The sequence below is a fragment of the Heterodontus francisci genome, chromosome 11 (genome assembly GCF_036365525.1).
Source record: "Heterodontus francisci isolate sHetFra1 chromosome 11, sHetFra1.hap1, whole genome shotgun sequence".
NCBI lineage: Eukaryota > Metazoa > Chordata > Chondrichthyes > Heterodontiformes > Heterodontidae > Heterodontus > Heterodontus francisci.
This window is the reverse complement of record NC_090381.1, coordinates 117,643,960-117,666,805: the sequence shown is the minus strand read 5'-3', so window position 1 is coordinate 117,666,805 and position 22,846 is coordinate 117,643,960. Positions and strand designations below refer to the sequence as shown.

At 46.9% G+C, this 22,846-nt stretch overlaps 1 protein-coding gene across 10 annotated transcripts in view; it reads left to right on the top strand.

Moving 5' to 3' along the window:
- tp63 (tumor protein p63) overlaps positions 1 to 22,846 on the top strand; it is a 399,995-nt gene that overhangs the window by 49,185 nt on the left and 327,964 nt on the right. For 4 of the 10 annotated variants that reach the window (XM_068042842.1, XM_068042841.1, XM_068042837.1 and 1 more), the window contains exon 1: positions 20,518 to 20,662. The exons of the other annotated variants lie outside the window; for them this stretch is intronic. The gene's annotated coding sequence lies outside the window, so the exon portion shown is untranslated. Of the gene's footprint in view, positions 1 to 20,517; positions 20,663 to 22,846 lie in introns of those variants that run through there. 10 annotated transcript variants of the gene reach the window in all.

The window sequence follows — 22,846 nt, the reverse complement described above, 5'->3', positions numbered from 1 at the left end:
ATTTTTCTTCTGCTCTTGTCTGTCTCTATTTGCATGTATGTATCGCGTATGCATGCTAGTGTGGGCACGTCGTGTATTTGTAGGCGTCAACCGAATTAGAGTTCAAGTTTAATAAGTTTCAACTTTTCTTCTTTAAACCGAAGAAAGCCTGTTTGTGCTGGTTTCTTTGCCTTATAATTGAAAAGCGGTGAACAAGGATTCACCAAGGGAGAGCTAAAAACACGGTGTGTTTAAAATTAAACCCTGTTACGGTAAGACCAGTTGAAGGCTAAGAGGGACCCCTAGACACCTTTCTCACTGGTTATAAAAATGCCCCTTGGAGTACTAATTCTCTCTGTCTATACCTTCTTCTGTAATGTCCAATCTGGTTCCCAAATGAATATTTATCCAAGTCTTTTTTTTAAATAAAGGAGTCGGTTGATTATAGCGTCAGTGATGTCTGCCAGTGGTTTGTTCCAAATGTCTATAAATTATGACGGTTGTACAGTGAGGAGTACAGTATGGATATCGGAACTGAAGTTTTTACCATTTTACAGTTAACTGCTGGAATGAACACTTTACAGAATACTTGAAATAGAGGAGAGATCCATAATGTGATGCGTGAATGTATGAAATGCAACAGTTTCCAATGGAAGCAGATAAGACAACAACATCTGGTTTCTCTTGTGCTGAATTTACCTAATTATATTGCAACTTCTGGCTGTGGAATTTCCCTGATGTTGGAGGAAGTTCAAACCAAACCAACAAATGTGAGAACCACATTGCTAGCTCTAACAGCAAGCAGTCTTTGCTACAATTGTCCTCGTCTTCACTGGTGGAGAAATTGTCTTGTTAATAGTTTAGACCACTTCATTTATATGTCCACTAAAATGGGTAGGTCTTATTCACTAGGGCTACATCCTAGCTACACTGAAGCCCAGTGGTGCAAAGAAACTCATTAAAACTCATCAGGATCAGATGCATGGGAACACCATCACCTGCAAGTTCCCCTTCAAGTCGCACATCATGCTGACTTGGAAACATATTGCTTTTCCTTCATCGTCATTGGATCAAAATCCTGTTACTTCCTACCTAACAGTACTGTAGATGTACCTACACCACATGGACTACAGCAGTTCAAGAAGGTGGTTCACCACCACCTTCTCGAGGGAAATTGGGAATGGGCAATAAATGCTGGCCTTACCAGTGATGCCCACATCCCGTGATTGACTAAAAAGAAAAGAAATCTTGCTGATATCGTCAGAGTGAATTTTTATCTTTGTGTCCCATGATAACACATCGCTCTACCACATTATCCACTAGTAACTGTAGTTATGCTTTAAATATTTTTCTGTACAGTGAAAACAAGATCTTTTCTTCAGACTTTCTCTTGGATTTATTTGGAGTTTAAGTTTGTTGCTGTCACTTGGAAGCTGGATAGTACTGAGGCCAAACTGCATCCTAAATATTGCAGTTTGGTCAGGTCAGACACAAGAAAGATCATTGTAAGTGGTGGCAAGAAGGACTGCAAAACTGATCCTTAGTATTAGAGAACTGACTTCTGAGGAAAGGTTTTAGAAACCTGGACTCTTGAGCCTTTTAAGGAGACAATTGATAGGGGGCCTTTATAGAGATGTAAGATACTAAGTAGATTAGAAAAAACTTTTTTTTCAAGTTAAGCCGACAGGGCAAGTGGACATAGATGCAAACTTGTAAACTAGTGTCAGCTCTGGCTTAGTTGGTGACACTCTCACTTCTGAGTCAGAAAGTTCTGGGTTCAAATCCCAATCCAGGACCTGAGCATAAAATCAAGGCTGACACTCCAGCGCAGTACTGAAGGCGTGCTGCATTGCTGAAGGTGCTGCTTTCGGATGAGACGTTAAACTGAGGCCCCATATGTCTTAGGTGAATATAAAAGATCCCGTGGCTCTATTTAGAAGAACAGCAGGGGAGTTATCCCTCAATCAACAACACCAGCAGATTATCTAGTCATTATTGTATTGTTATTTGTGGATCTTGCTGTGCAAAAATTGGTTGCCGCGTTTCCTAAATTACAATAGTGATTACACTTCAAAAGTATTTCATCAGCAGTAAAGCACTTTATGACGTCCAGTGGTTGGATAGGTGCTATATAAATGCAAGTCATTGTTGTCTTTTAAATAGCAAGTTGAGGACAGATGTCAGGAAGCACTTCTTCATTCACTGCTTAATAATGTGGAAAGATCTCTGGGTAAAATAGTAGAGGCACAAACCCTCGAGCTGTTCAAGTCACATATGCTGCGATGGGGAAATTGTGGGTTTCAATGGAAGGCTGAGCTAGATAGGCTGAATGGCCTCCTTAGTCTACTTATCTGTGTCAAATCAGTAAATCAAAGTTTGTCATCTTCAACCACAGGGTTGTTGCACAACAACACATGAGATATGAGAAACAGGGTCTATAATTTACACTGCTGAAACTGGTGGGTGCACACCACTTCAAAGTGGTGGGGCTTTCTGTGTCGATTGCTAATTCAGAATGAAGAGTGTAAAGGAAAGAGGTGGGCAATTAATTTGAATTTCAACTTACTGTTCATCCTACGCTGTCTGCAACAAGAGGTAAAATACATTTCAAGATTTACTGTCTTCACGAGAAGAGGCCCCGATAATCTTATATTGTCTGGAAAGAAGGGAGATGTGGCAGTTGTCATCATTGTAGTCATCTTGTGTACAGTTGAGGTGGCATATTATTTGTGTCAGTGGTATTTATAAAGGAACAAAAAGTTCACCAAATACTTTTCCATGAGGATAGTTTCACATTGCCCCTTAAAGTGATCTTTTCACATTTATCACCACATCCAGACGCGAAAGTCACTTATTTCACCTATCCCCTCCCAAGTCTGAATTAAGGGTGCCTCTTCTAACCATTTCAGAAAGTTTACAGCACAGAAAGAGGCCACTAGGCCCATTGTGTCTGTGTCAGCCAAAAGAAAATGATCTGGTCTAATCCCACCTCCCAGTATATTTGGTCTGTAGCCCTGCAGGTTATGGCATTTAAGGTGCATATCCAGACAACTTATAAATGTGTTGAGGATTTCTGCCTCTACTATCCTTTGCAGGCAGTGAGTTCCAGACCCCAACCCCGTCTGTGTGAAAATCTTTTTCCTCATCTCCCCTCTAATTGTTCTATCAATCACTTTAAATCTATGCCCCCGAGTCACTGACTTCTATCCAGGCCCCTCAAAATTTTGTACATTTAAATCAGATCTACCCTCAGCCTTCTCTGTATCAAGGAGAACAACCCCAGACTATCCAATCTTTCTTCATAGCTGCATTTTTCCAGTCCCAGCAACATCCTTGTAAATCTCCTCTGTACCCTCTCTAGTGCAATTACATCTTTTCTGTAATGAGGTGACTAGAACTGCACACAGTACTCAGGTTGCAGCCTAACCAATGATTTATATAGTTCCAGCATAACATTCTTGCTCTTATATTCTATACCTCAACTAATAAAAGAAAAGATTCCATATGCCTTCATAACCACCTTAGCGACCTGAATTGCTACCTTCTGGGATCTGTGGACATTCACTCCAAGGTCCCTCACTTCCTCTACACCTCTCCGTCTTCTCCCATTAATAGTGTATTCCTGTGCCTTGTTTGACCTCCCCTCCTCCAGGTTAAATACCATTTGCCACTTTTCTGCCCACCCTGACTAGACCATCGATATCTTCCTGCAGCCTACGACTGTCCTCCTCACTATCTACCACACGGCCAATCTTTGTGTCATCTGCAAACTTCTTGATCATGCCCCCTACATTTTCGTCCAAATATATACCACAAAAAGCAGGGGACCCAGTACTGAGCCCTGCGGAGTGCTACTGGAAACAGCCCTCCAGTCACAAAAACACACGTCAACAATTATCCTTTGTTTCCTGCTACTGACCCAATTTTGTATCCACCTTCCGAAGTTCCGAAGAAGGGTCACTGACCCGAAACGTTAACTCTGCTTCTCTTTCCACAGATGCTGCCAGACCTGCTGAGTGCTTCCAGCATTTCTTGTTTTTATTTCAGATTTCCAGCATCCGCAGTATTTTGCTTTTATTTGTATCCACCTTGCCACATTTCCCTGGATCCCATGGGATTTTATTTTTTCAACCAGTCGTCCATGTGGGAACTTGTCAAAAGCCTTGCTAAAATCCATGTGGACCACATCAACTACACTACCCTATCTACCTTCCTTGTTGCTTCTTCAAAAAATTCGATCATGTTGGTCAAACAAGATCTTCCCTTTGCAAATTCTTGCTGATTATCCTTGATTAATCTGTGCCCTTCTAAGTGACAGTTTATCCTGACTCTCAGAATTGATTCCAATAATTTGCCCACTACTGCAGTTAGACTGACTGGCCTGTAATCTTTTGATCTATCCCTCGCTTCCTTTTAAAACAGAGGTACAACGTTAGTAATTCTCCAATCCTCTGGCACCACACCTGTATCCAGTGAGGACTGGAAAATGATGGTCAGACCCTCTGCTATTTTCTCTCTTGCTTCTTTTCACAGCCTTGGATACATTTCATCCGGCCCTGGTGACTTATCAACTTTCAAGGCTGCTAATCCCATTAGTACTTCCTCTCTCCCTAGGTTTATCACATCCAATACTTCAAACCCCTCTTCCTTAACTACAATATCTGCATTGTCCCCCTCTTTTGTGGAGACAGATGCAAAGTATTCATTAAGAACCATACCAATATCTTCCATTCCTACACTTCGGTTACCTTTTTGGTCTTTTATGGGCCCTACTCTTCTGTTAGTTAATCTCTTACTCTTAATGTATTAATAAAACATTTTTGGGTTGGCCTTGATGTTGCTTGCCAATGCTCTTTCATGCCCTCTCTTAGCTTTCCTAATTTCCTGCTTGATTTCACCCTTCCACTTCCTATTCTCCTCTCAGCTTTCTGTAGTATGTCGGTGTCGGACATAAACTTTCCTTTTCTTCCTTATCTTACCCTGTAGGCTCCTTGACATCCATGGGGCTCTAGATTTGGCCGTCAGACCCTTTTTCTTTGTGGGAACATGTTTACTCTGAACCCCTTGAATCTCCCCTTTGAAAGCTTCCCACTGCTCTGATACTGATTTACCTTCAAGTGGTTGTTTCCAGTACATTTTCACTAAATCACTCCTCAGCTTAGTAAAATTGGCCTTGTCCCAATTGAAAAATCTAACTCCTGTTCTATCCTTGTCCGTAACTATGTTAAAACTGACTGAATTATGATCACTACCACCAAAATGCTGTCCCACTGCCACTCCTTCCACATGCCCATCTTCATTTCCTAAAACTAAGTCTAAAACTGTGCCCTACCTTGTTGGACGTGCTACACACTGGCCAAAAATGCTCTCCTGAATGCATCTCAAGAATTCTACTCCCTCAATTCCTTTCACACTAAAATTATCCCAGTTAATATTGGAGTAGTTAAAATCCCCTACTATTACTGTCCTATTGTTTTTGCAATTCTGAGATTTGCCTACATATCTGCTCTTCTATGTTCCTCTGTCTGGGGGTCTATAGTAGACTCCTAGCAGTGTGATTGCCCCTCTTGTGTTCCTTAGTTTGATCCATATGGCCTCATTTGATGAACCTTCCAACATATCATCCCTCCTCACAGCTGTAATTGTTTTTTTGACCAAAATTGCCACTCCGCCTCCTTTCTTATCCCGTTCTCTATCGCGTCTGAAAACCCTGTAACCAGGAACATTGAGCTGCCATTCCTGTCCCTCCTTAAGCCATGTTTCTGTAATAGGTATGATATCATTCTGCCACGTCTCTATCTGAGCCTTCAGCTCATCTGCTTTATTTGCTACACTCCTTGCATTGAAGTAGATACCCTTGAGCACTGCCAAACTTTTTAAAATCTTCTAGCCTTTGTTTCCTCTGCCTACCAGACTCATCCATTAGTTTTTTGCCTTCCATTTTCATTTCTGATTTTGTCTCAACTGAGTCGACCCTCAGGTCCCCACCACCTTGCCAAATTAGTTTAAACCTTCTCCAACAGCACGAGCAATCCGTCTGGCCTGTACAGGTCCCATCTCTCCCAGAGCTGGTCCCAATGTCCCAAGAATATAAAACCCTCCCTCCTGCACCAACTTTCCAGCCATGCATTCATCTGTCTTATCCTTCTGTTCTTGTACTCACTTGCGCACGGCACTGGGAATAATCCGGAGATTACTACTTTTGAGGTCCTGCTTGCTAATTTCTTACCTAGCTTAGTAAACTCTTTCTGCAGGACCACATCACTCTTTCTACCTCTGTCGTTGGTACCAATGTGGACCACGACTACTGGCTGTTCACCCTCCCCACTCAGGAGTAGTGCGTCCAGTGTTTTTTAAACTGAATACCAAAATTCTCATCCTGTTTCTAAAAAAGAAGTCCGTTTCCCCATTTTGATTCATGATATGCAGGCTTTAGATTTTTAAGTTTGATCAACAATAAAGCAAACAGTAACTAGCATTTATGGAGCACTTGTAATATAGAAGAACATCCCAAGATGCTTCACAGAGGCTTAAAGAAAAACAGACACTGAGCCACAGAAGGAGATATTAGGGGGAGTGACCCGAAGCTTGGCTGAAGGAGCAGGTTTTAAGGGAGGGTCTTGATGGATGGAGTTTAGTGAAGGAATCCTAGAACATGGGTCTTAGGTGACTGAACAAACGACTGCTCATGCAGTCTGATTGCTCAAAGCAGGGAAGATGCACAAGAGGCTGGAGTCAGAGGAACAAGGAACTCTGGGTGGGGGAGAGGTAGGTGTACAGCTGGGGGAGGTTTCAGAAATAGGGAGGGGCAGGACCAGCACAACTCTAACCCTGATCCCACCTCCCTTCCTGGTTTTATCCAGTCTCTTAGCCCCTTTTAGATTTGGTGGAAGATGGCACCTTTAATGTGAACCGGGACTGATAAATAGAAAGCTCTAGGTTTGCAAAAAGGAGTTTAGGGGTTTCATACGAACATACGAATTAGGAGCAGGAGTAGGCCATTCAGCCCCTTTGTGCCTGCTGCACCACCTAGAAGATTATGGCTCATCTAATTGTGGCCTCAACTCCACTTTCCTGCCTACCCCCGATACCCTTTGACTCCCTTGTTAGTCAAAGATTTATCAACCTCTGCCTTAAAAATATTCAATGACCCAGCCTCCACGGCTCTCTGGGGAAGAGTTCCAAAGAACTCCTTCGTGATTGTAATTGTTTTAAGTTTCTCCCACCCTTACACCTCCTGATTCACAATTATGTCTGTGGTGATATTTGTATCCTGTGCAGTGAAGACAGATGCAAGATATCTGTTCAATTCATCTGCCATCTCCATATTTTCCATTATTAATTCCCCAGACTCACTCACTATAGGAACAATGCTCACCTTACTTATTCTTTTCCTTTTTAAATACTTGTAGAAACTCTTACTATCTGTTTTTATATTTCGAACTAGCTTTCTCTCATACTATGATTTCTCTCTCCTTATTAACCTTTTCGACATTCTTTGCTGTTATTTATATTCTATCCAATCTTCTGACTTGCCACTCATCTTTGTGGAATTATATGCTTTTTCTTTTCATTTGATACTATCTTTAACTTCCTTTGTTAGCCACAGATGCAGCGTCCTTCCCTTAGAGTCTTTCTTTCTCACTGGAATGTATCTTTTCTGAGTATTCTGAAATATTTCATTAAATGTCTGCCACTGCAGCTCTACTGACCTATCCCTTAACCTAATTTGCCAGTATACTTTAGCCACTCTGCCTTCATGCCCTTATAAGTGCCCTTATTTAAGTTTAAAACTCAAGTCTTAGATTCGCCCTTCTCTCCCTCAAACTGAAAGTATATAATGTAAATGAATGTATATAAGACGGTATTGATCAGGAATCCTAGAATATTAACTCAGTGGAAGTCAGGAACCTAGATCTAGAAGGCAGAAATTCAAATAAGTGAAAAATAAATTTAGAGCAGGTACTGGAGAAAAGCTTCCTTACTCACTAAGAAACGTTTGGAGTAATTTACTAGATGGGGTAATGGAAAGGAAAACATTGGGAATGTTCAAAATGGAGCTGAGAAACTTGGAGGATGATCTTAGGTAGAATTAATGGTCTTTTTGCAGGCGATTGAAAATGTATCTATAGTGAAACCTGCTCGCTTCACTAGGTTGATTCCTGGGATGAAGGGGTTTTCTTATGAGGAAAGGTTGAGCAGGTTGGACCTATACTCATTGGAGTTTAGAAGAATGAGAGGTGATCGTATTGAAACATGGAAGGTTCTGAGAGGGCTTGACAGGGTAGATGCTGAGAGGATATTTCCCCTTGTGGGGGAATCTAGACCTAGGAGGCACAGCTTCAGAATTCGGGGTCCCCCATTTAAGATGGAGATGAGGAGGAATTTCTCCTCTCAGAGGATTGTTAAACTTTGGAATGGGTCATTGAATATATTCAAGGCTGAGTTAGATTTTTATTCTACGAGGGAGTAATGGGTTATGGGGGCAGTTAAGGCCACAATCAGATCAGCTATGATCTTATTGAATGGCAGAGCAGGATTGAGGGGCCAAATGCCCTACTACTGCTCTTATTTCTTGTGTTCCATAATCAGAGGTGACTGGGCATCAATTGTCAGATTCCATCAATTTACTGAAACTATCCAAGTCCCTCTAGTGTTGTTTTACATTGACCTCTAATACAGTTCCCAGTAGGATCTTTGCAGCATTTAGTCTAAACTACACCGACTTTACATTACTTGCCTGGTTCAGGAAATCCGTAAATCATTTTCAGATGATTTCCTATTCCGTTGTAAGGATTTAACCTGGAGCTGAGCTTTCGATCCTGTATCCTCTCCACTGCCTACCTCCAGTTCCAGAATATCACCCATCTCCACCACCCCTGCCCTGCCTCAGACCTTGTACTGCTGAACCCCTTATCCATACTTTTATTACCTCCAGACTTGACTATTCTAATTACACTTCGGGCCAGCCTTCCATCTTCCACTCTCTATAAATTTAAGCTCATCCAAAACTCTGCTGCCTGGGTCCTAACTCACATCAAGTCCTCTTTACCCATTGCCTCCTGCACTTGGTGACTGACATTGGCTCCTGATCCTTCAATACCTTACTTTTAAAATTTTTATCCTTGTGTTCAAATACCTCCATGATCATGCCCCTCCCTATCATGAAAATCTTCAGCCGTACCACCTTCCGAGAATAAAAGCAAAATACTGCAAATGCTGGAAATCTGAAATAAAAACAAAGTGCTGGAAAAGCTCAGCAGGTCTGGCATCATCTGTGAAGAGAGAAGCAGAGCTAATGTTTCAGGTCAGTGACCTTTCACCAGAACTGGCAAAGGTTAGAAATGTAATAGGTCTTAAACAGATAAAGTGGGGGTGCGGGGGGAAAGAGAACAAAAGGCAAGATGTGTGATAGGACAGAGGACCGGAGAGATTAACTGACAAGGTCATGGGACAAAGGCAAAGAGAGTGTGCTAATGCTGTGATGAGAGACCAAATGCTGATTGGGTGACCGCTTTGCACAACGCCTCTGCTCCATCCAAAAACAGGACCCCGAGCTTCCAGTCGCTTGCCATTTTCAACGCATCCCCCTGCTCTCATATCCCATCTCTGTCCTGGGCCTGCCGCAGTGTTCCAGTTAACATCAACGCAAACTTGAGGAACAGTACCTTATTTTCCGATTAGGCACACTACAGCCTACCAGATTGAACGTTGAGTTCAGTAATTTCAGAGCATAACTGGCCCTTTTTTATTTTATTTTGTTCCATCTTTTTTGTCTTTCATCACACAGGGCCCATAAAATTCCCCTCCTTGTCAGGTACAGTGTTTCAGATAACAACAACAAAAAAATCCCTAATGGGGGGAGAAAAAAATTCTCATCTCCCCTCGAGATCGTATGCCAATGATAAATTAATAACCACTGGTTATTGATTCACTCACCAGAGGGAACAGCCTTTCTCCATCTACTTGATCAAACCTCATCACTCTGAAAATCTCTATTAAGTCACCTCCTAACCTTCTCTGTTCCAAGGAGAACACTCCTAATTTTTCTAACCTTTCCTCGTAACTGAAGTCCCTCATCCCTGATAACACCCTAGTAAACCTCCTCTGTACCCTTCCTAAGGTCTTTCCACCTTTCCTGAAGTGTGGAGGCCAGAATTATCCACAATACTCCAGCTGAGGCCTAACCAATGATTTATAAATAAAAACAAGAAATGCTGGAAATACTCAGCAGGTCTAGCAGTATCTGGGAGAGCAAAGCAGAGTTAACGTTTCAGGTCAGTGACCCTTCATCAGTTTGGTAGTCCTTTTATGTCTCTATTTATAAACTCAGTAACCATATGCTTTTTTAAACCACCTTATCAACTTGCTCTGCCCTATAAGGATTTGTGTATATGGGCACCAAGGTGTGTCTGCCCATCTACGTTTTTCTTGTACCCTGCGGCTTGTCTAAATTGTCAGTAATTCTAGGAGGGCTGTGACGTGCCTGTTCAGTGTGAGACTAAGACATTTTTATGTTGATGGTATTTAATTTGTCTTTCCAGAGACAAATGTCAATGAGATAACTCCTGTATTCATGAATAAACTGAAATCATGACTTTTGTTAGGATGAGGGAGTCAGTTTTAGTAGTGTAAATACCAGGAGCTGGGCCATAGGTGTTGGCTCCCTGAATCCAGCAGCAGATTCCACAAGTCCATTGAAGACACCCGACTCTACTTCACCACCGCTTCTCTCAACCTCACCACTGTTGCTAAATTATCAGACTGCTTATTTGGCATCCAGTGCTAGATGAGGAGAAATTTCCTCCAACTAAATATTGAGAAGACTGAAGCTATTGTTTTCAGTCCCCACCACAAACTCCTCTCCTTAGCTATGGACTCCATCTCTCTCCCTGGCAACTGTCTGAGGCTGAACTTGGTGTCATATTTGACCTCGAGATGAGCTTCCAACCACATATCCACACCATCAGCTAAGACTGCCTAATTCCACCTCGAACATCGCCCAACACCACCACTGCCTAAGCTCATCTGCTGTTGAAACCCTCCTTTGTTACCCCCAGACTTGAATATTCCAACACGCAATGAGCTTCCCTCATCTACCCTTCATAAGGGGAGGCGGTGGTGTAATGGTATTGTCACTGGACTAGTAACCCAGAGACCCAGGGTATTGTTCTGGGCACATGGGTTCGAATCTCACCATGGCAAAAGGTGGAACTTGAAATTAATTTATAAATCTGGTATTAAAAGCTAGTTTAATGATGGCCATAAAACCATTGTCGATTGATGTAAAAACCCATCTGGTTCACTAATGCCCTTTCGGGAAGGAAATTTGTATGTGACTCCAGACACACAGCAGTTTGGTTGACTCTTAAATGCCATCTGAAAAGGCCAAGCAAGTCATTCAGTCATATCTAACTGCTACAAAGTCAATAAGGAATGAAATTGGACGGACCACCTGGCATCAACCTAGGCACCAGAAGTGACAACAGCAAATCCAGCCCTGTTGACCCTGCAAAGTCCTCCTTACTAACATTATGGAAAAGGACAAAGATAGAACAGGAGTTAGAGTTTTCAATTGGTGTAAGGCCAATTTTACTAAACTGAGGAGTGATTTAGTGAAAGTGGACTGGAAACAGCTACTTGAAAGTAAATCAGTGTCAGAGCAGTGGAAGGCGTTCAAGGGGTTCAGAGTAAACATGTTCCCACAAAGAAAATGGGTGTAATAAAAGCAAAATACTGCGGATGCTGGAAATCTGAAACAAAAACAAGAAATGCTGGATTCACTCAGCAGGTCTGGCAGCATCTGTGGAAAGAGAAGCAGAGTTAACATTTCGGGTCAGTGACCCTTCTTCGGAAAATGGGTGTGATGGCCAAATCTAGAGCCCCATGGATGTCAAGGAGCTTACAGGGTAAGATGAGGCAGAAAAGGAAAGCTTATGTCTGACACCAAGAACTAAATCTTACAGAAAGCCGAGAGGAGGATGAAAGTGGAAGGGTGAAATCAAAAAGAAAATCAGAAAAGCAAAGAGAGGGCATGAAAAAATATTGGCAAGCTAAATCAAGGTGAACCCAAAGATGTTTTATCAATACATTAAGAGGATAACTAAGGAGAGAGTAGGGCCCATAAAAGACCAAAAAGGTAAACCTATGTGCAAAGGCAGAAGATGTGAGTATGGTTCATAATGAATACTTTCCGTCTGTCTTCACAAAAGAGGGGGACGATGCAGATATTGTAGCTAAATAGGAGGAGTGTGAAGTATTGGATGCGATAAGCATAGGTAAAGAGGAAGTATTAACGGGATTAGCATCCTTAAAAGTTGATAAATTACCAGGGCCAGATGAAATGTACTCTAGGCTGTGAAATGCAAGAGAGGAAATAGCAGAAGGTCTGACCATCATTTTCCAGTCCTCAGTGGATACAGGTGTGGTGCCGGAGGATTGGAGAACTGCTAATGTTGTACCTGTGTTTAAAAAGGGAGTGAGGGTTAGACCAAAAGATTACAGGCCAGTCAGTCTAACTGCAGTAGTGGGCAAATTATTGAATCTTTGAGAGTGAGGATAAACTGTCTCTTCGAAAGGCACAGGTTAATCAAGGATAGTCAGCATGGATTTGTTGAGGGAAGATCTTGTTTGACCAACTTGATTGAATTTTTTGAAGAAGTAACAAGGAAGATAGATAGTAGTGTAGTTGATGTAGTCTACATGAATTTTAGCAAGGCATTTGACAAGGTCCCACATGGCAGACTGGTTTTTAAAAAAAAAATCCCATGGGATCCAGGGAAATGTGGCAAGGTGGATACAAAATTGGCTCAGTGGCAGGAAACAAAGGATAATTGTTGACGGTTGTTTTAGCGACTGGAGGGCTGTTTCCAGTGGCGTTCCGCAGGGATCAGTACTGGGTCCCCTGCTTTTTGTGGTATATATTAACGATTTGGATGTAAATGTAGGGGGCATTATCAATATGTTTGCAGACAACACAAAGATTGGCCGTTTGGTAGATAGCGAGGAGGATAGCTGTAGGCTGCAGGAAGAAACTGATGGTCTGGTCAGATGGGCAGAAGAGTGGCAAATGGAATTCAACCTGGATAAATATGCGGTGATGCATTTGGGGAGGTCAAACAAGGCCGGAGACAGCAGCGGGGTGGGGTGGCGCATGCGCCACAAACTTGCAACGGCAAAAGACACACCGGCTGGTCCCCACACCCGGCGACACCAAGGTCTTCAGCCGCTCGCTCCCCCCGGCTCTCTACGGCCTCTCGCTTCTGGCCCTCTCCATCCAGCCATTCCTTCCAGCTGCAGATCCCCCATCCAGTCGCTTTCTCCCCTACTTCTCAACTGTACTTCAGGCATTGCAGCTCTCTGGTACCTGCCTTTTGCATCCCCCTCTTCAGGAACTTCTGAATTTAACTCCCTCCCACCACACCCCCTCTCCACCCACCCACCTCCCCCTCACAAACCCCCCCCCCCCCCCACCTCCCCAAGGACCACACCACTGTTGAATATCTGAAGTGCAGTTGCAAAGTCGGGAAAATAGCATCAAAAACCTCAGCAATTCCAGGTTTAATTATTGAGAAATTTTATTAAGTATATTAAGCATTTGAGGCACTGCTATGCATGGATACATGAGTGTGGAGTCGCCATAAGACTGACAGGCCGAGTCTCTGCTATTCTGAACTAAAGAGATTGTTCTTGGAGAGCCTTGTGGTGAATGAACGCGTGGCTCTCTATTTCACTACTGTATTGTCCATGTGAAGAAGGCAAAATCACAAGAGTCTGAGCTCAGTCTATTCTTGGTGAATGTTCCCCAAACGCATCCCAATGTGTGCTCTCACTTCATCCATAAATGCAAGGTTCATTTCCACATCGTGACAAGCTCCGCAGCATGATCCAGTTGCCTTCGTTGCTTGAATGCTGACCTTAAGTCTCAAGGATTGTTTTCTCGACAGCATGTTTTACATGAAAAGAAATAAGGAAAAAACATCAGTGTCAGAGCTTCCCCTCTCCAATGAAATTACTGGTGAGCATGCTTTATGTTCTGCAGTAAAGGCATGTACTGATAACACTGCCAATGAATCACTTAGTACCCACCTCAGCTGTAGGAGTCAGGATGATACTGCCCCTATCTCGTGATGGTTCAATGCTGCTCTCAGGGAAAACATGAATGAAGTGAGGGTGCTGGAAAAAGAAGCACATATCTTTTGGACTATGAACATAAAGCAGGCCATTTAGCCCAGTTGTTCCCAAGGAGGAGCTGTTCCCTGCTCGTGGTTATGCTACTCCTGCACCTTCCCATCCGCTCCCATTTAATCCTGTCTACTACTATCAGCATCACCTTCCATTTCTTTCGCTCTTGTCTACCTTTGCCTTCAAGCAACATTGAGGATGGAGAATGGTGTGGCTGCACTCCCACCTCACCAGTTGTGTACACAGCAAGAGCATTCACATTTGTGCTACCACTGGACACGGCATGCTTGTTTCTTTTAGTGCTCAGTCTCTTCTTGCTGAATGTTCCCCAAGTGCTTGCCCGCTTTGGACGCCCTCTCTGCTTGATAGGCAGCGGCTGGCAATTGCGGAGTCTCACAAGGCTCACATGATTTTTTCAAGGGCGGATGGGGAAACAGGTGGTTGTGTGTCCATGTGCATTGCTCTGATGGGTGCAGGAACAGAGCAACTTACAACAGGGACTGGAGCACATGTACTGCCTGCACACAGCCCCAGACAATGGAAAGGATTTTAGTGCAGTGCAGTAGACTGGAGCACATGCAGTGCCCCAGACAATGGAAATGTTTTCAGAGCAACTTACAACATGGACTGGAGCACATGTAGTGCCCCAGACAATGGAAATGTTTTCAGAGCAACTTACCTTGGAGCAATCTCCTCTTTCTGATAAAAATGAAGCAGACTGAAATCTTCAAAACGACTAAATAAAATGCCCGACAAAACCTCTCCTCCTTCCACTTTCAGAAACTCGCGCCGAAGCTTGACGCATGCGTGAATACCCGTTGGCGTTGCATAAAGCACATGCGCAGAGGCCGACCAGGCGCGTTGCCCGAAGGTGCACATGTCATGCGATGACGTCATCGGCGCATGCGCTAACCAGTCCTGGCAAGCCGGAACGCAGCGCATGCGCAGAGAGCAGGAAACTGTCTGCGCATGTGCGCACCGCGGCGCAGCCTGATGATGTCAGTGGCGGCCAGCGTTGTCAGGAATCACTTTGCTGGAAAATGCAGCTATGAGGAAAGATTGGGTAGGCTGGGGTTGTTCTCCTTGGAGCAGAGAAGGCTGAGGGTAGATCTGATTGAAATGTACAAAATTTTGAGGAGCCTGGATAGAGTGGAGGTGAAGGGCCTAATCATCCTAGAGAGGTCGGTGACTAGGGGGCATAGATTTAAAGTGATTGGTAGAAAAATTAGAGGGGAGATGAGGGCGGCACAGTGGTTAGCACCGCAGCCTCACAGCTCCAGCGACCCGGGTTCAATTAGATTACCCACGCAGACACAGGGAGAACTTGCAAACTCCACACAGGCAGTACCCGGAATCGAACCCGGGTCCCTGGAGCTGTGAGGCTGCGGTGCTAACCACTGCGCCTCTGGGTACTGCCTGTGTAGAGTTTGCAAGTTCTCCCTGTGTCTGTGTGGGTTTCCTCCAGGTGCTCCGGTTTCCTCCCACAAGCCAAAAGACTTGCAGGTTGGTAGGTAAATTGGCCGTTATAAATTGCCCCTAGTATAGGTAGGTGGTAGGGAAATATAGGGACAGGTGGAGATGTGGTAGGAATATGGGATTAGTGCAGAATTAGTATATATATGGGTGGTTAATGGTCGGCACAGACTCGGTGGGCCGAAGGGCCTGTTTCAGTGCTGCATCTCAAAACTAAACTAAATGTGAAATATTTTCTAACAAAGGCACAGTGCAAACCAGTTTTTTCACCCAGAGCATAGTGGGGGTCTGGAACTCAATGCCTGAAAGGGTAGTTGAGGGAGAAATCCTGAACTCATTCAAAAGGAATCTGGATATGCACCTCAAGTTCTGTAATCTGCAGGGCTACGGACCAAATGCTGGAAGGTGGGATTAGGTTGGGTGGATCGTTCTTCAGCCAGCACACACATGATGGGCCAAGTGGCCCGTTTCTGTGCCTTAAACTTTCTATGATTCTATTTCTATGAATGTAATGCTGGAACTGTATAAAATGCTGGTTAGGTCACAGGTGGAGTATTGTGTACTGTGCTGGTCACGTTACAGGAAGGGCATAATTGCTCTGGAGGGAGTACAGAGGAGATTTACAAGAATGTTGTCAGGGCTTGAAAATTGCAGCTATGAGGAAAGGTTTGATAGGCTAGGGTCGTTCTGCTTATAATAGAGGAGGCTGAGGGGTGACTTAATTGTGGTGTACAAATTTATCAGGGACCTAGATTGAGTAGACAGGAAGGACCTGTTTCTCCTAGCAGAGAGGTCATTTACCGGGGGCACAGATTTCAGGTGATTGGTAGAAGGCTTAGAGGGGACATGAGAAAAAACCTTTTCACCCAGAGGGTGGTGGGTGTCTGGAATTCACTGTCTGGATTGGTGGTGGAGGCAGAAACCCTCAACTCATTTAAAAGGTACCTTGACCTGTACCTGAAGTGCTTTAAGCTGCAAGGCTACGGACCAGGTGCTGGAAAGTGGGATTAGAAGGGGCGACTAGTTTTTTCAGCTGGCACAGACATGATGGGCTAATGGTCTCTTTCTGTGCCGTAACTTTTCTATGGTTCTGTATGTCTCTGTTCATAGGTGAACACTGCAACAAGTCAATGAGCGGGAGTGAAGAGCAACTGTTTGTGTTACTGTGTGGTGTTCTATGTGGTAAGAGTCGCTGCTTCAGTGGGAAGTGCTCGTGTATGCTTAGCTTGACAAAGGTATTGTTCTGTTCATAAAAAGGCAGGGTTGGTATTGATGTCAAACCACTGCTGTTTCAGCACCCGGACCACACAATATAATCCAGTGTCTCAGTAATGGCCCCTGTAGCTGGAATTACATGAACTGTTCAGCACCAGAATCAGTAACTTTCCCAATGTGTAGGTGGATAACCAAACTGCACAATGTCACTGGGAAAAAAAGTCTTGAATTTATATCGTGTCTGTCACAAACTCAGACAATGAAGTACTTTTGAACTGTAGTCACTGTTGGAATGTAGGAAGCTGGCAGCTGATTTGTAGACAGCAAGTTCCCACAAACGGCAATGTGATAGTGGGGGACCTCTTCTGCTCTTCAAAATAATGCCACGGAATCTTTTACGTCCACCTACGAGGGCAGACAGGGCCTTGATTTAATGCCATCTGTGCCAATGCAGCACTCCCTCAGTACTGCACTAGAGTGTCCATCTATATTTTTGTGTTCCGGTCCTGGAGCAGGACTTGAACCCACAGTCTTCTGATTCAGAGGTGAGCGTGCTGACACCTGAGACGAGACTTGGGTTTGATCTCTGTTCTGTGTTGAATTAACTTTCACTGACTGATTTTAGGCAGACCATTCTTTTGTTGTCTTGGAAGTTTCAAGAAAATAAACTGGTTCGTGCCTCCATTAAAATAGTGGATTGAGGTCTGTCATGCATCATCTCCAACATGATCAATTGAGTACTCTTGTTCATTGTCCAGACTCTCATATGAAGAAAGACCACTTGGTGGCAGTGCCTTTGGAACATTAATCCAGGATGTTATCAATAGCAACAATTATTAAAGGCAGCGCAAGTACTGATTGATAACCTCTGCAAAACTGAAATAACTTGTTTACACATGTGGAAATCCATGCAGATGCATACACAAAAAGGAACGTGCACACTATTCTGTAGCAACATTCTCATTCTGTTTCATTCCATGTATAGGTGCCTATTTTGTGAGTCAGTAATATTTTCTAAAACAATGCATTAACCGTTTAATTCCCAGCTAACTGTAGCTATCTTTCAGGAATGATTTATTACGACTTCTGATGTAAATATGAGCTCCTCCTCCTCCTCAGTTAGATGGGGTTCTGTTAGCTTAAAGTATACATGACATTTTAAAATCAAATATACATTTTTGAAACCTTTCAAATTTGGTTGATGTTGATAAACCCCCATGAATTAAATTCACATTCGATGTGCAATTCAGCATTGGGCATGTTGCTACAGTGAAGTCAAGGTCTCGGAGAAGGTCAAGTTACGACAGTTTTCTAGTGTAACTACACCAACATTCAAGAAGCTTGACACCATTCAGGACAGAGCAGCTTATTTGATTCGTGTTGTTGTCAGTGGCCTCAATCCACCTCTTCCAGCACCAGCACAGCGTAGCAGCAGTGTGTACTATCTGTAGAAACACAGCAACAACTTGCCAAAGTCAGTAACTGAACTGCCTGTCCTACAGGAGTAGAGCAGCATCACAGGAACACCATCAGCTCCAAGTTCTTCTCCAAGTAACACACACCATCTTGTCTTGGACACATAATCGGCCTTCCTTCCACAACAACTGGTATTTAAAAAGCACCTTTAATGTAATAAAATATTCCACGGCCTTTCATGAGTGTTATAAAGTAAAGTATGACACTAAGTAACATAAGGAAAGAGTAGAGCAGATGACGAAAAGCCTGGTCAAAGAACGCCTTCGTGGAATGGTCACTAGAACAAAGAACAGTACAGCACATGAACAGGCCATTCGGCCCTCCAAGCCTGCGCCGATCTTGATGCCTGCCGAAACTAACACCTTCTGCACTTCCGGGACCCATATCCCTTTATTCCCTTCCTATTCATATATTTGTCAAGATGTCTCTTAAACGTCGCTATCGTATCTGCTTCCACCACCTCCCCTGGCAGCAGGTTCCAGGCACTCACCACCCTCTGTGTAAAAAAAACTTGACTCGCACATCCCCTCTAAACTTTTCCCCTCTCACCTTAAACCTATGTCCCCTAGTAACTGACTCTTCCATCCTGGGAAAAAGCTTCTGACTATCCACTAGTAACTGACTCTTCCACACTGGGAAAAAGCTTCTGACTATCCACTCTGTCCATGCCGCTCAACTTTGTAAACCTCTATCATGTCGCCCCTCCACCTCCGTCGTTCCAGTGAAAACAATACGAGTTTTTCCAACCTCTCCTCATAGCTAATGCCCTCCAGACCAGGCAACATCCTGCTAAACCTCCTCTGTACCCTCTCCAAAGCCTCCAAGTCCTTCTGGTAGTGTGGCGACCAGAATTGCACGCAATATTCTAAGTGTGGCCTAACTAAGGTTCTGTACAGCTGCAACATGATTTGCCAATTTTTATACTCTATGCCCCGACCGATGAAGGCAAGCATGCCGTATGCCTTCTTGACTACCTTATCCACCTGCCTTCCCACTTTCAGTGACCTGTGGACCTGTACACCCAGATCTCTCTGCCTGTCAATACTCCTAAGGGTTCTGCCATTTACTGTATACTTCCCACCTGCATTAGACCGTCCAAAATGCATTACCTCACATTTGTCCGGATTAAACTCCATCTGCCATTTCTCTGCCCAAGTCTCCAACCGATCTATATCCTGCTGTATCCTCTGACAATCCTCATCACTGTCTGCAACTCCACCAACCTTTGAGTTGTCTGCAAACTTACTAATCAGACCAGCTACATTTTCCTCCAAATCATTTATATATACTACAAAGAGCAAAGGTCCCAGCACTGATCCCTGCGGAACACCACTAGTCACATCCCTCCATTCAGAAAAACACCCATCCACTGTTACCCTCTGTCTTCTATGACTGAGCCAGTTCTGTATCCATCTTGCCAGCTCACCTCTGATCCTGTGTGACTTCACCTTTTGTACCAGTCTGCCATGAGGGACCTTGTTAAAGGCTTTACTGAAGTCCATATAGATAACGTCCACTGCCCTTCCTTCATCAATCATCTTCGTCACTTCCTCAAAAAACTCAATTGAATTAGTGAGACACGACCTCCCCTTCACAAAACCATGCTGCCTCTCGCTAATAAGGTCGTTTGTTTCCAAATGGGAGTAAATCCTGTCCCGAAGAATCCTCTCTAATAATTTCCCTACCACTGACGTAAGGCTCACCGACCTATAATTCCCTGGATTATCCTTGCTACCCTTCTTAAACAAAGGAACAACATTAGCTATTCTCCAGTCCTCTGGGACCTCACCTGTAGCCAATGAGGATGCAAAGATTTCTGTCAAGGCCCCAGCAATTTCTTCCCTTGCCTCCCTCAGTATTCTAGGGTAGATCCCATCAGGCCCTGGGGACTTATCTACCTTAATGCTTTGCAAGACACCCAACACCTCCTCCTACAATGCCGGAATTCCCTCAGCTCTGAGACATGGACTTCAGCAGCTTCAGTGCCCAAAAACAAATTAAAAACATTTAACTGGGATGCTTTCCTGTCAAAAGCGATAAATAAAAGTAATCCAGCAATCACAGTTTGCACCTGAGGAGAATGCGGTTTGGAGCGAGCGGCTCACGCGCCTTTTCCCGCCAATTTCCCAAACAGGCAGCGCGGCTGCTGCGCATGCGCGGGGAATGGGGCGCATGCGCGCTGCCGGATGCCATCCCTTTGGCGATTCAGCCTCCGACTCGCGGCAGGAGCTCGGGGGGAATCGTGAACCAAACACACACCAGAGCGGCCATTAGTGTCCGAGCCGAGCTGCAGCGGCTGTGCCACGCGTCCGAGCTGTGTCAGCCATCGAACCTGGTAATTTATTTTCAGTGAGGAGGACTTTAATGGGGCCTGAACACGCCTCCCCCCCCTCCCCCGTCCTAGCCCCCTCTTCCCCCCCCCCGTCCTAGCCCCCTCTTCCCCCCCCCCCGTCCTAGCCCCCTCTTCCCCCCCCCCCGTCCTAGCCCCCACTTCCCCCCCCCCGTCCTAGCCCCCTCTTCCCCCCCCCCGTCCTAGCCCCCTCTTCCCCCCCCCCGTCCTAGCCCCCTCTTCCCCCCCCCCGTCCTAGCCCCCTCTTCCCCCCCCCCGTCCTAGCCCCCTCTTCCCCCCCCCCGTCCTAGCCCCCTCCCCGTCCTAGCCCCCTCTTCCCCCCCCCCGTCCTAGCCCCCTCTTCCCCCCCAGTCCCAGCCCCCTCTTTCCCCCCCAGTCCCAGCCCCCTCTTTCCCCCCCCAGTCCCAGCCCCCTCTTTCCCCCCCCAGTCCCAGCCCCCTCTTTCCCCCCCCAGTCCCAGCCCCCTCTTTCCCCCCCCAGTCCCAGTCCCCTCTTTCCCCCCCCAGTCCCAGCCCCCTCTTCCCCCCCCCAGTCCCAGCCCCCTCTTTCCCCCCCCAGTCCCAGCCCCCTCTTTCCCCCCCCAGTCCCAGCCCCCTCTTTCCCCCCCCAGTCCCAGCCCCCTCTTTCCCCCCCCAGTCCCAGCCCCCTCTTTCCCCCCCCAGTCCCAGCCCCCTCTTTCCCCCCCCAGTCCCAGCCCCCTCTTTCCCCCCCCAGTCCCAGCCCCCTCTTTCCCCCCCCAGTCCCAGCCCCCTCTTTCCCCCCCCAGTCCCAGCCCCCTCTTTCCCCCCCCAGTCCCAGCCCCCTCTTTCCCCCCCCAGTCCCAGCCCCCTCTTTCCCCCCCCAGTCCCAGCCCCCTCTTTCCCCCCCCAGTCCCAGCCCCCTCTTTCCCCCCCCAGTCCCAGCCCCCTCTTTCCCCCCCCAGTCCCAGCCCCCTCTTTCCCCCCCCAGTCCCAGCCCCCTCTTTCCCCCCCCAGTCCCAGCCCCCTCTTTCCCCCCCCAGTCCCAGCCCCCTCTTTCCCCCCCCAGTCCCAGCCCCCTCTTTCCCCCCCCAGTCCCAGCCCCCTCTTTCCCCCCCCAGTCCCAGCCCCCTCTTTCCCCCCCCAGTCCCAGCCCCCTCTTTCCCCCCCCAGTCCCAGCCCCCTCTTTCCCCCCCCAGTCCCAGCCCCCTCTTTCCCCCCCCAGTCCCAGCCCCCTCTTTCCCCCCCCAGTCCCAGCCCCCTCTTCCCCCCCCAGTCCCAGCCCCCTCTTCCCCCCCCAGTCCCAGCCCCCTCTTTCCCCCCCCAGTCCCAGCCCCCTCTTTCCCCCCCCAGTCCCAGCCCCCTCTTTCCCCCCCCAGTCCCAGCCCCCTCTTTCCCCCCCCCGTCCTAGCCCCCTCTTCCCCCCCCCGTCCTAGTCCCCTCTTCCGCCCCCCGTCCTAGTCCCCTCTTCCGCCCCCCGTCCTAGTCCCCTCTTCCCCCCCCCCCGTCCTAGCCCCCTTCCCCCCCCCCCCCGTCCTACCCCCTCTTCCCCCCCCTCCCCCCGTCCTACCCCCTCTTCCCCCCCCCGTCCTACCCCCTCTTCCCCCCCCCGTCCTACCCCCTCTTCCCCCCCCCGTCCTACCCCCTCTTCCCCCCCCCGTCCTACCCCCTCTTCCCCCCCCCGTCCTACCCCCTCTTCCCCCCCCCGTCCTACCCCCTCTTCCCCCCCCCGTCCTACCCCCTCTTCCCCCCCTCCCCCCGTCCTACCCCCTCTTCCCCCCCCTCCCCCCGTCCTAGCCCCCTCTCTATCCCCGTCCTAGCCCCCTCTCTCCCCCCCCCCCGTCCTAGCCCCCTCTCTCCCCCCCCCCGTCCTAGCCCCCTCTCTCCCCCCCCCCGTCCTAGCCCCCTCTCTCCCCCCCCCCGTCCTAGCCCCCTCTCTCCCCCCCCCCGTCCTAGCCCCCTCTTCCCCCCCCCCGTCCTAGCCCCCTCTTCCCCCCCCCCGTCCTAGCCCCCTCTTCCCCCCCCCCGTCCTAGCCCCCTCTTCCCCCCCCCCCGTCCTAGCCCCCTCTTCCCCCCCCCGTCCTAGCCCCCTCTTCCCCCCCCAGTCCCAGCCCCCTCTTTCCCCCCCCCGTCCTAGCCCCCTCTTCCCCCCCCCGTCCTAGCCCCCTCTTCCCCCCCCCCCCCGTCCTAGCCCCCTCTTCCCCCCCCCCGT